Consider the following 17,238-nt stretch of genomic DNA (forward strand, 5'->3'; position numbering starts at 1 on the left):
CATAGTGGTGGCAGAGGAACAATCTGGTAATAAAGGGAAAACTCTTTTCCTACCTTAGGCCTTGATCCTGTTCTGTGATCCACTAGTGTGGATCTCTGTGCCCACGAGAAGCCCAGCTGGGACATTTGTAATGAGCAGTGATATTAAAGGAGATACTGAAATAAATGTAGTGGGGTTTATAGCCCTATATCCTGCCATGCATAAGCAAGTTAGGGCTGTGTGTGCACAGAACTATATGTATCTGCATATCCCTTGCTTGCACACATGCATTGTGCATATTATATGTACAAGTCAAGCATGTGAAAAAATGGCTGTGTACTTCTCAAAATGTTGAGTTGTGTGCAAGTGATACCTACTTCTTAACTCATGCTGTTGCGGTAACGTATGGAACATGGGAAAACCCCTGAAACACAGACTCAACGCCCTAAGTTAATGGAGCCCAACCCACCAGCTACAGTGACTAATTTTGATAAATTCATGTGATAGGGTGCAGTTAGCAGGTACGAACTGAGCCCTTTGGAAGCCACCACTGGGTGTAGTTAGAGTAGGAGGGACTTAAGTACAACGCTACCTCGATATAACGCCACCTGATTTAACACAAATTTGGATATAACACGGTAAAGCAGTGCACTGGGGGCGGGCGGGGCTGCGCACTCCGGTGGATCAAAGCAAGTTCAATATAACACGGTTTCACCTATAATGCGGTAAGACTTTTTGGCTCCCAAGGACAGCGTTATATCGAGATAGCGGTGTAGTTTGTTTGGAAGGGTACAAAGGAACACTTGCACCTGTAGGGAACCTGATGAGCTAATGAGCTGACCAGCTGGGTAGCTCTGAGAAGAAAGCAAGCAGTATAAAAGACCGAGCAAGAAGGCAGCTCTATATCACATGGTGATGTACCTGGAGCATAAACCGCAAAAAGACATGTGGTCGTGCTTTCCTGCTGGACTGCTCAATTCAGAAAGAAGGCTCAGCAGCCAGATTTTACAGGAGCTGTAGGGGGGAGCCTGTTTCCAAAGAGCCTCAAGCAGAATTTTAGTTTAAAAAAAAAAGAAACTTTCTCACCACTGGCTAATGGCTTGAAGAACTCTGTTGGTTGCTCTGCAAAGTTGGCACTTCTCCATTTTGTGGTTCTCCTGAAATGCTGTATGACTCGTATTTGGTTGGTATCTAATGGGTTAGCTTTTTTTTTTTTCTCTATAGTAAATAATATGTACTTAGGCCCTGATCCTACAAGCGGTTCTGCATATATGGTCCCTTTTGCTTTTTCAGAGCCTTATTGAGTCTATAGGTTTATACATAAGTACAGAGATTTGCAGCTCCATTTGTGGAAGTGGGGGCCTTTAAATTTAATGGGAGTCTTTTTATTGGTCAGGTTCAATGATTGCAAGCCCCTGAGTGCAGGGACTTGGTTTGTTGGTTTGTTCTATGCTCTGTACAACAAGTAGCTTTTAGTTGTAGAGTTTTTCACTCTGAAGAAGTTGTAAGTATTTATTAAAAGTTCTTTATTTTACTTCTCAGCAAAAAAAGCATCGATACCCCTGACACTCACCTCAGGCCAATATAGGAAAAAATATGTTGTACTAAAAGTGCTCCAAAAAGGCAACTAAAAAATAGCTTGGTGTAGACCTAGAGTGACACACACAGAATCTCTTCTCACTCTAAAGCACATAAATTCTTGTGAGAGGACCTGACTCTTCCATCTTTGCTCAGGCAAAATTCCATCTGTAATCAATGGAAATTTTACCTGCATTACAAAAATGTAGGATTGGGCCCAGAGTCATGTACCACCCCCTTAGCTAGTTTGAAAAGTGGAAGGTAATAAATAACTGTGCATGTTGTAATCCACTAGCAGCTTTAACAGGAAATTATATACAAACTCATGTTTGCCCTTAGAGCCAGGGAGACATTTTCATCACAGAGGTGCAGATTGTTTGCCCTCGGATTCTGAGAATGGCTAACTTTTTTCCTGTTCTCTTTCCTATAGGCTAAAGAGATCATTGGCTGGATCACAAACTTTGCCAGGATGCCTCTATGTAATACAATCTCTGTAAGTTATGTCAGGGGTATATATCCCCATGATTTCTATGCACCAAATATGGTAAGAATCCCATAATTATCCACAGTGACCTTTGTCCTTTTCCTGGCTTCTCAGGAGAGACGTTTTGTTTACTGTTTTATGTACAGTGTTGTTTTATTTTGGTACCTTTTGGTTATTGCAAAAAGGCTTTTACAAAAATAGGTCTTGCAATGTGCTCTGAAAGTGGTCAGCTACGGGAATCTGCCTTTGTTTTCTCTAGTAAGTTGTTTTGTCGTCAAGAGTCCTTGATCAAGAATCTCTTATCTCCAGCTTTTGAGAGCTTCACAGTGGATGCCGTTAGCAGTCTTTTTCCAGAAGAGCAAGGCTGGGGGGCCACAGATGGAAGGGCAATCTCAGATGTAACCAGACCCCAACCCATTGAGGGCCTTAAAGATTAATATCAAGGCTAAAATAAGCACCGGCAGCAAATAGGGAGCCAGTGGGGGTACTGATATAATGTGTCGTTGGTGGTTTTCCTTGCTATGGAAATGGGCTGCAGCATTCTATACCAGTTGTATTTACTGTCTTGCTTATATCTTCAGCTCCATGAACAGCAAAATACAATAGTTCAACCTGGTGGTGAGGAGCATGTACATAGAGCACTGCAGTGAAATCTGAGATGAAAGGTGTAGTGTCCTGACAAGCTGGAGGTAGCAGAAGGCAATTCCTGCCATTGTTGCTACCTGGGTATCCCCGAACTAGTGATGGACCCACTAAAACCCCAAGACTTTTACATTGTCAATTAGAGTGCAAATGCCTTTAATAAAGGGAGAACTGAATGTCTTGGCTAGCTTCTTGAAGCACTTCCACCTGCCTCAGTTCAGTCATACTTGGGTTCAGTTCAAGCCAGTTGTTCTTCATCCAGGTGCTAATCTCTTGTAGACATTTTAGTAACGACAATGGTTGCATTTTCTGAGAGAGAAATATAAACATGTATGTTTATATTATCATCATTATTATTATTGTGGTGGTTCCTACAGTGTGGTAGACTCTTCCTATGCATGCTTTTCCAGGATCTCCGATTTTGAGGAGAAGAGAGTACAGTGTTGAGCCCTATGAAATGTACAAGTTATAAGGACTCTTAGGGCCGCATCCAAAGCCTGCTGAAGTCAATGGGAGTGTTTCCATTGACTTCAGCGGATTTTTGATCAGGTCCTTGAGTGTGAAAAGCAGCTACACATCACAACTGTGTCTCTTGTTCGAGAGGCATGATTTAAACCATAATTGTGCTGCCTCATTCTCGCTTAGATAGGTTTCGTAAGCAGGTCAGCAGCACTTCTGATCATCTATCTCAAAGGCTGTAGAGAGCTGTGCGTATGAAAGCCAAAAGGTTTCCATAGCCAAAAGGTTTCCATAGCCACAAGTAAATGCTACTGATGAGTTAAAGCTCACGTTGCCTGGACAAGCATGTGAAATGAAAGTCTGAAAAGAAAGGATTACTACCTGCAGCGAGAATATTTATTTTACAGCCTACAAAAATATTGAGAGTTCTGTTTTATGCAGGAGGTTGTTGAATCAAGTAAAAGTACAGAACTTGCTACAAACCAGAAATTGGGGTTATTAATGGCCTTTTCCCCCACTCTTAGTGATTTGAAAGCCTTTTCAAACACTTTGCGAAAGGTAAGAGCATGTAATGCTACCTGGTTTTATTGTTAATGCAAATGGAAACTCTCTTTTCACCCAAAGTATGGTTTAAAAGCACAGAATTGATAGGATTGTGGGGTTTTTCATTAGGATCTGTTAAAGGAAACTGCTTGACCTTACTATTTTCTTCTCCCCTCCTCACCCCACCCCGACTTCTCAATACTCTCTTTTAAGAAATCACAAAGACAGACATATAACTGTGTGTTCCCAAACTCGCATTTAGTATGCAAGCCATTGTAGTCAAGGGCTGCCGTAACTGCTGTGTGCTGCAATTAATGCAGTGGCATAGGCTACAATCCTTGCCTGCACCGATCTCAGGAAAGAGTAAGTAGGGCTGATTCATAAGCAATTCAAATAATACATACTATGAATTAGAAGGGTTATAGTGTGTTCACAAGAATGGTCTTGTGGTTACGGAACTGGACTGGAATTCAAACGACCTGGGTTTGATTGCTGGCTCTTCTACACCCCTTGTATATGGCATTGGGTGAGTCACTTAATTTCTCTGGATGGAATTTTTAAAGGAGCCTAAGGAAGTTCAGCCATGTTTGGGTGTTTATCTTCTTTAACCTACTTTGAAGTGTCCAGCTTCCTTGCCTCAGCTTCCCATCTGTAAAACAGGGACAGTAATACTTCTTACCTCATCAGGCAATCCAGCCGATGGGGGACCATGTAACTACCTAGACACAGACATATCTGTTTTTTATTGTTGCCATTTAACAAATATTCCAGGAAGTGATGTAAGAAAAAGTAATACTTCCTAAAATATCAAGCAAAAAGAAGCAAGTCATACAAATCCTATGCGCAACCGTGAGTGCAAAACTAATCAGCCAAGGATCTGAATAGGTGCTTTAAGTGTACAAATGTTTCAGGATCAGACCCTGCTAGAGTTTTACTGTACACGTGCAAACTTATAGTAAGTTGTTTTCATTTGCATTCTATAAAACTAATCTTGAAATCTAAAGGCTACAGGTGAATTCCTGGTCCCATTGAAGTCAGTGGGAGTTTTGTCATTGACTTCAGTGAGACTTGGGATTCACCCTACATATTCTACACTATGAATCACTTTACTTTCATGTGTATATTTATTATGTTGCAATAATTAAAACTGATCTTCATAAAGGTGACCCGTCCTGACCAGCCTATATTGTGATCTATATACATAGTACAAAGCTCTAGCATTGAGATATGGCTCGAAGCTCATTTTCATCCAGAAGATCTGAAGTCAAAATGGGTCAATTGGTGTAATAGAGATATAATAAGACACCTCTAACCATACCTAAAGAATGTGGTTATAAACAGAGCAGGTTTTTCTTCTGCTTACGTGACAAATCATTTGTTATCTAGGTATAATGATAATTAAATGGTCTATGGAAAAAATCATATTAACAGACTTATTTTATTATTGGAATGACTGCAGGGAATTATGGTCAGTTGTATTAGTGAAAGATGAGTAAGACAAAATAAAATATGGAGATTGGATCATAAATCATTTTGACCAGGTATGAAAGTAATAAACATACAGAAACTAAGGTGAGCTCTTTGACTAATGGAGCTATCAATTTCCCATTCCTAGAGGGTTTAATTCTTTCTTCTGCTGAACATGTAGCATTGCAAACACCATAGAGTTCTATGAAAACACCTTCTACATTGAAGAATTAATCCACCTTATTTTTATTCTTTTGAGTTTTCACCTTGACTTTAAAGAGGATGTCAAAGTTGAGCCCTCTCAGACTCTCTTGTCCAAGATTCCCTCCCCTTGATAATAAGGATTTCCCTTTCCTTAAGAAGTCTGCTTAATGGACAGTTTTTTCACGTGATGCCTGCTGAGCTGCCTCAGGCAACATGGAAGAGGTATGTTGACAACAGGTGCACCTACTACCACCTGAAATGGATCTTTACTGGCTCCTAGTGGAGCAGATTACTGTCATACCAGTGAAAATGGTCCACAGGATTTATGTTCAATGCACAGCAGTTTATTGAGAAGGAATTACACAAACAGTAAAGGGTTATATCAAGCACATAACTCCTCTGTTAGACATTAAGAGCTATACATACCTCTTAATGAGTCCCTTTCACAAACACACAAACAGGCCTTCGCTAGCTTCACGCAGTTACTGGTTGGCAAACAGAGAAGGTGGTAACCAATTTTATAGACTGCTTCTTCACTCCAGGTCTGTTCTTCTCAGCCCTTTGGTGTGTCTTGGATTCCCTTGAGGCAAGGCCTTCGTTGTCTTGAGATCCCTCTGGTTCACAGTCCTACTTGAGCCCATGGAGCAAAGTTTTGGCTACTCTGTCTAGCAGCGTTGCTTCTTCAAGTGTTAATTAAGGAATCCCAGCCACAGTAATTTACTCTTCTTGATTCTTATACTCTTTTTCCTCAAAGGAAAAAGTCACATGTCTTAAAAGCATACCCAGTGGGCGTGTGGTTATTAATTTTATCTGATTAGTATTTTAGAATGGGCTGGGGGTGGGGGTGGTACTGAACAAAGCTCACCCCAGTTTACTCACTCATCAGTCATTCACTCTGGCTCTCTGCATGGTGTCCTTGATGTAAGGTCACTATAACCAGTTCAACCTGTGCTCCACGCTGGAACTTTATACATGTGATATTTACTTTTGCATGGGCCCATATTTGCTGACCAATAGGTTCAATATTGTTTACACACGGAGACTTTGCTAGTCCTTTATCAAATCTCCTTAAAGGGACCCTGCTCCCAGGATCCTTTGCAGCCATTCAGCCATGTTTAAGTCCTGTCAAGTTATGCTCACACCATTCATTCACTATGGCAACACCAATTTGGCACCATCCCAACAAGGTGCTCTTCTGTTGAAAATTCTGCGTTTCACTGGTTTTGCCTGCCTCCTGGTCTTCACATAGCTTTACCTTCCACCTGTCTGCCTGTCTCATGAGTCCCACACTGGCAAATACCAGCATCTAGATTATTATTAGACAAACATAATATCAAATGAAACCAAAAGGATGTAACTATTTATGACACTCCATGGGCTGGCTTCAACAACATTAGAATGTCATCTGGTCCGGTCCCTGTTCCTGAGAAAGATGGCAATTCCATGCTTCAGTTTTCCTAACTATAAAATAGTTAATGATCCTTTACCCTCCTTTACAGAATGCTTTGAGATCTGCCAAACAAAATTACCATATGAGGGTTATATGCCATAGTTTATTACTCAGGATTTAACATTTACCTGTTGCCCTGCTACTCTCTGTATCTTTTTGCCTAATTTATGGGTGACTTTCTCATTTCATGCCCCTCTTATTTATTAGTTTCTCTAGTTTCCTTTCTCCAATAATATTTATTTTACCAGAGCCTGAGGAGAGAGCCCAAAATAAAATGGAAAAATATGATTCAAAGTGACACTTTGAATCATATTTCCCATTTCCAAGAAGCATTTTTAAAGTGAACTTTATATTTTTTTTTTTACTTTTTCAGATGAACACAGTATAAGGGGTATTTGGCTGGTGGTGTTTTTTTTGCTTTTCAAAATAATGATGGGTTACAAGAGGCCAAGAGCTAAGTACCAAAGTATTCAACACTGCCTTGACATATTCTGATAGCAGGTTGAGAATGACACATTCCATCATTTCCATGACTGTGAAAAAACAAGGTTTTCCCAACTTGCTTGCAAGTGCTTAAGGGTGTCATATGTCAGAGCAAGATGTTTGCCTAGCTATCAGCAGCATAAATGTGAAACTATTTCTGAACTTTTTCTACAATATTTGGGCAGTTAGCTATGTTACTTTGCCAAATATTTTCCCATAAGCTACCAAAACCACTGAAGCCCTTAAGTGGTAAAAAATAACCCTGACTATTAGGGTTGGCAGGTATCTGGTTTTCAACTGGAACACCTGGTCGAAAAGGGACCCTGGCGGGTCCAGTCAGCACTGGTGACCGAGCCATTAAAAGCCCAGTTGGCGGTGCTGTGGGGCTAAGGCAGGCCAGTCCCTACCTGTCCTAGCACCGTGCTGCGCCCCGGAAGCGGCCAGCACGTCCAGCTCTGAGGTGGGGGGGGGGCACAGGGCTCCGTGCACTGTCCCCGCCCCAAGCACCGGCACTTTTTTAATGTGGCTAAGGCTATCCAGGGGTCTATCAGCAGCAAGGAGGAATCTTGTGCTGAAGCCCCAGTGGGAAGGAGCAAAGCTACAGAAACTGCTGAGAAAGTGGGAGAGAGTATCTTGAATTCCTCTACAGCAGTAGAGCACTGTCTGCTGACAAGGGTGGGTGTGTTTGAGGCCAGCTCTTACCCAGAGGCTACAACAGGCTTTTTTCCTGGGGGAAGGGAGTGTTTCCAGGTTGCTGGCTGCCAGGAAGTGGCAGTTAAGCAAGAAACAGAACTCTCTCTAGAATGCATAGGAAAACGTGTCCTAGGAGAGAGCCCAGAGAAATGGGGTGGAATCCTGGGAACTGCTGTGGTGATTAAGGATTCCATGGACTTTGTAACTGGAGGCAAACCCAATTTAAAGAGGGAGGAGGGTACAAAGCTTACCAATGAAGGGTCTGTTGTAGATTCCACTTTAAAGAACACAATGTTGTGTGCCTTAGAGGGGGGCCCGGAGAAAAAAGTTGAGAAGGAATGTGGGGGAGTATAGGAGTGTTTTCCCATTTATTACAGGGAAGGGTTTGCCCAGGATAAATTTGCTGGATCTGCATCTGTAATCCCAGGCACCTCACCAGTGACTCAGGTTTTAAGAGGGAACTTTTATAACTGACTTCCCTGAGGGGGGCAACTATACAGCTGACCTCTGGGGAACAGAGAAAAGAGTGACCAAGAGTACCCCAATCCAGGTCCCACTGTTGCAAAATGTTTTTCCTGTTATACTTGTGAAAACTAACTCTGTCCCTCTAAGGCAGGGGCGGGGTGGGGTTCTTCCAAGCATTCTGGTGTCAGTGAATGTGATAACAAACCACCTTATGAAAGGGTAGAGACAGCCACTTCCTGGACAGGTAAACCCCTCACAACAGCTAAGCACCAGGCACTGAGTGATGGGGATGGGCAGCTCAAAGGAATCCAAGGAGTAGGGGTGGATTCTTCACATGGGCTTAACCCTGGAGAGGAAATGCAAATCCACAATAGTATCTCAGCACATCCGGTGGCACCTTAGGGGGTCCAACCCATCACAACTTCCTTTTCCCTCTGCCAGACAGACACAGAAATAGTTTGCACAAGTTGAGAAACCATCATGCTAAACAATGAAAATCTTTTTCTTAACCAGGTTTACAATAGTTAGGGACATGACATGGTTTCATATAGTTTACATGTATTCATTTAAAATAGCCCATCTGAGAACTTCTTGCCTTTATTCTGCTTCTTCACGATGGTTTGCTTAAATAGAGGGTGGCAGTGAGCTTCAACTTCTGAGTGCTACAGACTTAGCTCTTCTACTGCCTGATCCTCTATCATGACAGTGTTCAGCACCTCACGGCATCGGACCCTTTGGGAATCAGACTAGACATTCCCTTGTCTAATGAATTGAATATTAAAATCTAGCATTTGCTTTAATATATTTCATGTTTGCAGGAAATGTTCAAATACCAGAACGATTAGTTTTCTCTAAAGGTATTGATACAAGGGTAATCTCATTTGCTTAAAAAAAGTGAGTTCTAACAAAGGCTCCATGGTGTGGCTTATATGAATACAGATTAAACGGCAGCAACACACATAGGTATTGCATAGAATAATATGCAGAGCAAAAGTTGATGATGCATAGAATACCACAGCAAAATGCCTTTTTCTGGCAATCAGACGTGTATTTAGTTTGGCAAGTATTCAACATGTGTGAACAAAATGGGTATTTTAAATGTCATATGTCTTCTATGTTTTCCTGTAAAATGATAAGGATTGTTCAAAGGAAAAGGGTAGTGATTACATTTAATCTGTATAATGGATTTGTGACGGGTTCCCCCAGGGGTGTCACCTGGAACTGGGGTGTCACTGAGCCCTCTGACCCACCAGCATGGGCTCCCTCTCACACTGTGCTGCTGTGACAAGCTGCAAAGCTCTCCAAGCTTGCACTTTCACCGGCATTCACACAGGTAGGGACACACCCAGCTGCAGTTACATGCAGGCTCTCTAACCACCAGCCTAGGACCCCAGAGCAGTACTGTCCTGCCCTGGTCAAATCTGGAGGACATCACACAGGGTGGAGGAGACATGTGCCAAAAGCAAAGCAAATACTATCCAAAGCCACATAAATATAACAGTTCAGCCATTCCAGTCCAGATCAACAGTTCTGATAAACATGTACCTTCTCACAACAAATAATAATGCTTTGCCTATTTTGATTTTTCGGTTCTGAATGTATATGATCACTCCATTTGCATTAAAGGGTGTGTGAGTTGCAATACTACGTCCAGGCTATAAGTCTCCAGTATACATCAGTGATTATATCCTAGATGAACTGTGAAGTGAATGTCCTACAGTTCAGAGACAAGTATCTCAAACAACTCATATTATTTTCTACTTTCAGAACATTCTGTAACTGAATAATCTTTGAGAGTTCTATTGGGTTTTCAGAGAAGTAATTTAAGGTAGAAACTTCCTTTTTTCCCCCCTAGTTTTTATTCAATTAAAATTAGGCAAACTTGAACGATCCTAGGCAGTTAAAAGGTCCCATGCCTCCTGCAGATATCTTCAAGATATTAAACCAATACCCCATGTTTGTCCGCTATACAGCAGAATTTAAGTGTGGTTTCAACCAAACCCTCATCTTTTCACAGCAGACAGCCCAATCTTATGAACACTTAAACATTTGTGTATCTTGAGGAGTCCTACAGATTTCAGTGAGAGTCCTTACATGGATGACATTACTCAGGTGATTAAGTGCTTGCAGGATCAGGGTGATAATGAACAGCAGTGGTAATAGCAAATAATTCACATATTTATCTCAAATGCCTAAGACTTTTTATTTTGTGATGTTTATAGTAAATATATCATGTGTCTGTAAGCTATTACATGCTATCATCTCCATTTGTTACACATTCTCCCCCACCCCGTCCCGATTTTTCACATTTCCTGTCTGGTCACCTTAGTGTGTATATAGGTATTCACCTATGGGTAAATAGATATTCATTCACTACACAACTCTGATTAATTCCCTGAGCACTGTTCTTACTTTACACTGAATGTAAGAGTCATGTGGGGAAAAAAATAGTATGCCATCATATATTTAAGGACTGTATCACAATGCGTGTACACAAGGATGTTGAACTAAATTTCATGAGTCAACTGAGATTTTCAGAGGGTCACAACTTGAACAAACTTGGGTGGATTTTCACAGGGACAACAAAAGCAGTCAGGTATCTCTGATACCAGGGCAGACTTTGACCAAATTCCATGTCGATGGAGACGCTAGATCTTCTCAATGAAAAAGTTGTAAGATTTTTTTTTAACATGGATAAAAACAATGCATTTTACCCTAACTTTATTCTCAGAAACAGTGAACCATTTTTGCTGAAATTTTCCCCAAAAGTCAGCCTGTGGCAGTCACTTGGCATAGAAAATGTCAGCCTAAATGGTTAAAGTATGGCAAAGGTATAAGCAACTGAAAACAGGGTCTTAAAATGGAAAGTGTCAGGCAACTATAAGTGCTATAATTATAGGTGTCGGTGTCCTTTATAATTTTAAATCAATGGGATTTACGTACAAGTTTGCTCACTTCACTAAATATGGAGAGAATTAAGCACACGCTTAAATGCTTTGCTGAACTATGGCCTTAATGGTGAATTGCAACCAGATTACAACCTTTTGTTGATTGCAGTCTTCAGCTCTCTCCCATGAACTGTTTTTCACACAAAGCTGCCTGTCTTGTCCTTAAAGGCCAGTTTGCATTGCCAATAAGTATAAATCAAGAATGACAAAATAATGAATATGACTATCTGACCATAATGACTTGTTGAGAAACAGGTAAATGTAAGAGTATATGAAATAATGATTTCCATATGCTTAAATAAATCACAGCACAAACTACAAAAGCATTTCAAAGGAAAAACTGCAGAAGATCTAAAATATGCCAGGTAGTCAGAGTGTAATTCTAATCACACAGTACTCTTAAAGTCAGATTTTTTTTTTAGGATTTTTTTTATTTCAGAAAAGAGTCCCTGTAACTCCTTTGAGTATAATCCAGCTCTGAACCCAGTTCCAGAATCACTAGCCTGAATTCTTATTCAGTATATCACCAACATCAAAAGAAACTTTTGAGCCAGTCCTGAGGGCCAGAGAAACTCAAGCCAGCAGGAACAAATGTAAAACAGAGCCTACATGTAGCACCAAGGGTAGAGGTGGAAAGATCAGGCTCAGCCAGGTCTACTGCCCCACCTCCCAGAGACCTTTAGAATATGAACTGCACAGGGGGGACTCCAGTGTTCTCCACTGGATGTCCTCAACTTGCTGTTAGACACTTGGGCTTGGGGAAGAAAGGTGAAGCTGGCCTCAGTGGTGAGGGTAATGAAACTCAAGTTAGAAGGAGCCAACTAAAGAAACAACTTTAGCAGGGCCATTGAGTGCTGATGATGTCATCAGTGTGCTATCTACAGATTTTATTCTGAACTCTTTCTCTCCTGCTGATTGGCAGCTGGCTCCCAGTCCGTTCTGTCACATCCCTCACAGTCACTGCTTTTCAATCTCACTCCAACTTCCTTCTATACTCCTTTCCTTCCTTCTATCCCTCCTTTCTCCATTCCTTCCTCCCTCCCCTCTCTGACTCCTGCCCTATAATACATTTACTATAACAAAACTCAAGTAACTCAGACATGGTGCAATGCAAAATTTGATAGGTAGATTAATAATAATAAAAAAAACCCTTGGGGTGGGATTTTGGTTGTTTCACTTTATTAATACTAAATTAGCAAAAATTTTATTTAAAAAAACCCTCACAACTAAACAGTGGAGTGAGAAGCATGGAAATTATTTATGTGAGGCAGACAAACCCTCAATGTTCATGTTGCCTACTGACATCTCTCTTCTATCTCTTTTCCTGACTTGTCTACACAATGAATTGGGAAATGTTATTTACCCCTTCACATAACATAAAAGACAGGGATTAATAAGCAGCAGGTTTAAAACTAACATAAGGAAGGACTTCTTCACACAATGCACAGTTAACCTGTTGGACTTGTTTCCAGGGGATGTTGTGAAGGCCAAAAGTATAACTGGGTTCAAAAAAGAATTAGACAAGCTCTTGGAGGTTAGGTCCATCAATGGCTATTAGCCAAGATGATCAGGAAAGCAACCCCATGCTCTGAGTGTCCCTGACCCTCCGACTGCCAGAAGCTGGGACTGGCCGATGGGATGGATCACGCAATAATTGCCCTGTTCATTTCCTCTGAAGCATCTGCCACTGACCACTGGTAGAAGACAAGCTGGTGGGCTATAGGGACCATTGGTCTGACCCTGTATGGCCATTTCATTCTTACTTTGAGTGTAAGTTCTTTGGGGCAGAAACTGTCTCCTGCTTTGTGGGGATTTTTTTTACATTCTTTCACACAATAAGGCCTCTAGGCATTAGTAAAATACAAATTATAAATAATCATAATAAGCATTATTAGTTCTTTCCTATTATTATGCTCTTCAAACTGTTGAGAAGTATTTGGAGGACTATCAGTTCAGCTGAAATGAAAGATCTTCTGTTTACCTTATTATAGAAATTGCTTTGACAGAGGAGTGAAGTTGTTGATGGTGGTCTTCGTCTTGGACCCTTAGTTGATCTTTTAGATATCCTGGGCCTATGCAATTTGATGCCTTGATGAAAATAACTGAGATTTTGAACTTGACTATATATTCTATGGGAAGCCAGTGTAGGGAGTGGAAGACAGGTTTAATGTGTTCTTGTGTTGCTGAGGAAATGTGCTGCAGCTTCCTGTACCAGTTGGCATTTCCTTGGGACTGAAGGCATCACACATGGGTATATTGCATTGCTGCAGTTCAAACTAGAGGTGATGAAGGCATGAATAACTGAGGCTAGGTCATTATTTGCCAGTATAGGGAAGAGTCTCAAGCCACCTGGAAATCTTACAAAGCATTGTTCATGTATGCTATTACGTGAGAGCTCAGCATCAGTGAGGAATCCAGAAGCTTGCTAAACTATGGACTGATTCAATTAATTATGGGTTTGTGCCTTCAACCAAAGGTGTCTGTACTGTGGTACAAACTCTTCAAAATGCTTTCCTCTGCCTACTAGAATCACTGCCATCTTGTTTGGGTTCAGCTTCAACTAGCTGTTCTTCATTCGTGAGCTGATCTTGTCCAAGCACTGGGCCATCTTGGCTGTAGTGGTTTAGTTCTATGTGATGAAGGATAAGTAGTACTGTGTGTCATTTGCATATTGGTGGCACTTCTGTTTATGTTGTCTGACCAGTACCAGAAAGAACTGATCCTTATAGGATTCTACACGTGAGGGGTCTAGTGATGGAGGTACAGTTTCCACTACTCATTGGGTGCGTCCCTCCAGGAGAGACTGAAACCATTTTAGTGTGTTACCTTGGACCTCTGCCATCTCTTTCAGGTGAGACAGCAGTATCTGATGGTAGACAGTGTCATACGCTGTAGAGAGGCCCAAGAGAATGAGAATGGATATCTGCCCACCATCCATTGGCAGCAGGAGGTCATCTATCACTCAAGCAGTTTCAGTTCTGTGCTCTGGCCTGAATCCAGATTATGCCAGGCCTAGAATATGAGCTTCAATTAGATTATATAAATTCCGTATGCTTCTTCTGCAAGGTTACATCAAAGCTTTTATTTAATTGGGCTGTTGCATATCTCGCAACTTCATCATGAAACAGTTATACTTTGTGTTTATTTTCTATTAGGATCTTTTGTCTTAGCTAAATTTATTAAACCCATTGCCCTGTCCCTGGAGCCTACTTGAAGTAATTGGAGTTTTTGCTGCTGGTTGTGAATTGCCTCCAGTTCTCCTTTTTAAAGCTCTATTTCTTCTTTTCCATAGTTTTTGTGTGTGTGTGTGTGCGTGTGTGTGTGTGTTGGTTTTTTTTTTAAGCTGTCATTTACTTGATCATTAGAAATGAGCAGATTGCTTGTATCATAGACAATGTATAGCCAGGAAGTTTTCAAAATAAAATAAAATTCTCATTGTTTCAAATGTGCTTCGCTTTTGTGAAGGGATGCATTTCTTGTACCTTGTAAACTATGCATTATGTTTTCCAGGGAGAAACCTGGCATACGTGTAACACATGTAAATGTATGAAACACTCATATGATACACGTATGGGAAGGGATTCTACTGCACATTATGGCTGCTTTATACTGCAACAGTATAAAGTGGCCATAAAAACCCAGACTGAGCCAGGAAAGAATTCCTCCAGCATAATAGCTGAATAAGATAATCACAGCTCCCCTATCAAGTTTGAGGTGAGCCAAAGGTGGGATGGTGTCAGGGCTAAAGTGGATTCTGGGTGGCAGTGCCTTAATTAAACCAAATGTAGTAGACCTGTATGGACAGTAGAGTTGGCAGGAAAAATGGATTTTTTTTTAATTAACTTTATTTGTAAATGACGTTTTTGGCCAGATCTATTAGGGAGGACACAAAAATGACGTGATAATACCTTAGTCCCTCTTTCCTCTGGGCTCTAAGATGACACAGCACAAACTCACTCATTGTATCCAAATGTGACGTGCTATGAGTAAATGATTTGAATGAATAAAGCACTGATAACTTAAGCCATACCCAGCCGAACAAATGCAAGTTTAAAAAACAAATAGGTATTGGTATGGATGCTTTAAAAATATACAGTGAATAGCCAAGGTATTAAAATGTATTAGTGATTTTTTTGGGTTGTCCACCTTGAGGCAATTTAAAGGGGCCTGATTTTCACAAAGTACTTTTCACTGCTAATCAGGTCACTTTAAGTGTATCAAGTTGAGTATCTAAAACCTGAACCACGCAAAATCCACATGCCATTTTTAAAATTCTTGTCTAATATTCCATTATGTAGCTATTGCAGTCCTCCGAAGCCTTCCACTGGGTTGTCAGTGATAATAAATGAAAGAATAATTTAAATTATTACATAAAAATATAGGGACTGCAATTCTGGCTCAGACCAATCCTCCACTTAGTCTGGTAACCAATCTCCAACTGTGTTTGGTATCATTTGCTTAAGAAGAACGTGTGAAATCCCCATAATGGACAAATATGCAGTAAGATATCTGTGGGGAAAGTTTATTCATGAACTTCACAAACTATTGGGTCTATTTTCAAACCTATTGAAATCAGTAGGAAGCTTCCCATTGACTTCAATAGGGTTTTGATCAGGCCCCCTAGTGAACTTTCACAACCCCAGCAGTTTTACACACACCCTCTTGTAGTTAGCGCTGTGTTGTTGCAGGATCTCAGTTAGAGGGGAGGTTATACGTGCCTAGTATAGGCCCTGGAAGAAATCTAGCCATTTATCTAGAGAACAGCAGCAGCAGCAGCGCACACTTTCCACTGTTGCCCACCCCCAAAGTACTTCAACTGGAATTAGGGTGACCAGATGTTCCAATTTTATAGGGACAGTCCTGATTTTTGGGTCTTTTCCTTATATAGACTCCCCACCCCCTGTCCCGATTTTTCACATTTGCTGTCTGGTCACCCTAACTGGAATAAGGAGTTTCCTCTCCATGCCCACTCAGTCTTTCACTGAGACTACTAACAAGGTGTCAGTTGGAGCCAATTGCAATGGTTTTTTAAATAATCTGGGTAGTAATGCACATAGAATCCAAGTGACAACTTCAAGCTCATTTCACATAGGCCAGTGATCAGCCATTAACTGGCAATAACTTTAATCCACTACCAGCTGAGGCTGTATTTGAACTCTCAGTCTGAGTCAAAAGTTCTTTATCCCTTTTCCACTTTTAGAGTGCTTTGAGTGCTTGTTATGGTTACTTTGTATTTAATTGATGAGTGTATATATATAATATTTTATTTATTGTTACATGCACCTAGAGGAGAGAAGTGCTTTAAATTGACAAAGAAAATAGATGCCCCCCAAATTACGCTATACTTGCCCTCAAAAATGGTGCACCTTTTGTTTAAACATCTTTAACTTTTAAAATTTGTGGATTTTATTAAACAAACATTTTGTAATATGGGAAAGCTGTAATAAACAGATTTTATAATAATCTATCCATGTTTTTCTTGTTGGAGTATGAATATTCAAAGCTGCATTTGAGAACAAAACTGTGAAGATAAACTAAAAAGCACAGTTGACAACCAATCAAAATATTTATATGGAAGAAACAACTTTCTAAAGACTTTTACGCGATGTCATATATATTTTTTCCCTTTGAAATAACTTTTTAAAATAAGCTTGAGCACATCATTACAGATAAGGATGTCAGCGTAATCTATTTCTGCGCTAAAAGATTTAAATCAAGTCTTGTCTGGAAAACATGCTTGTCAACAGAGTGCTTATTTAGTGCCTTAACAGCACTGACAATTTGTCTATCCTGAGAGAACGTAAAAAAGGACTTGAGCAATGTAAATCACTGAATACCATTCG

General features: G+C 40.6%; 1 long non-coding RNA gene across 1 annotated transcript in view; it reads left to right on the top strand.

The window, feature by feature from the left end:
* LOC123376442 overlaps positions 1-17,238 on the top strand; it is a 67,285-nt gene that overhangs the window by 21,588 nt on the left and 28,459 nt on the right. Inside the window, exon 2 of the long non-coding RNA XR_006581790.1 lies at positions 1,988-2,101. This is a non-coding gene — a long non-coding RNA (uncharacterized LOC123376442). The remainder of the gene's footprint in view (positions 1-1,987; positions 2,102-17,238) is intronic.

This window comes from Mauremys mutica, chromosome 8 (assembly GCF_020497125.1).
Source record: "Mauremys mutica isolate MM-2020 ecotype Southern chromosome 8, ASM2049712v1, whole genome shotgun sequence".
NCBI lineage: Eukaryota > Metazoa > Chordata > Testudines > Geoemydidae > Mauremys > Mauremys mutica.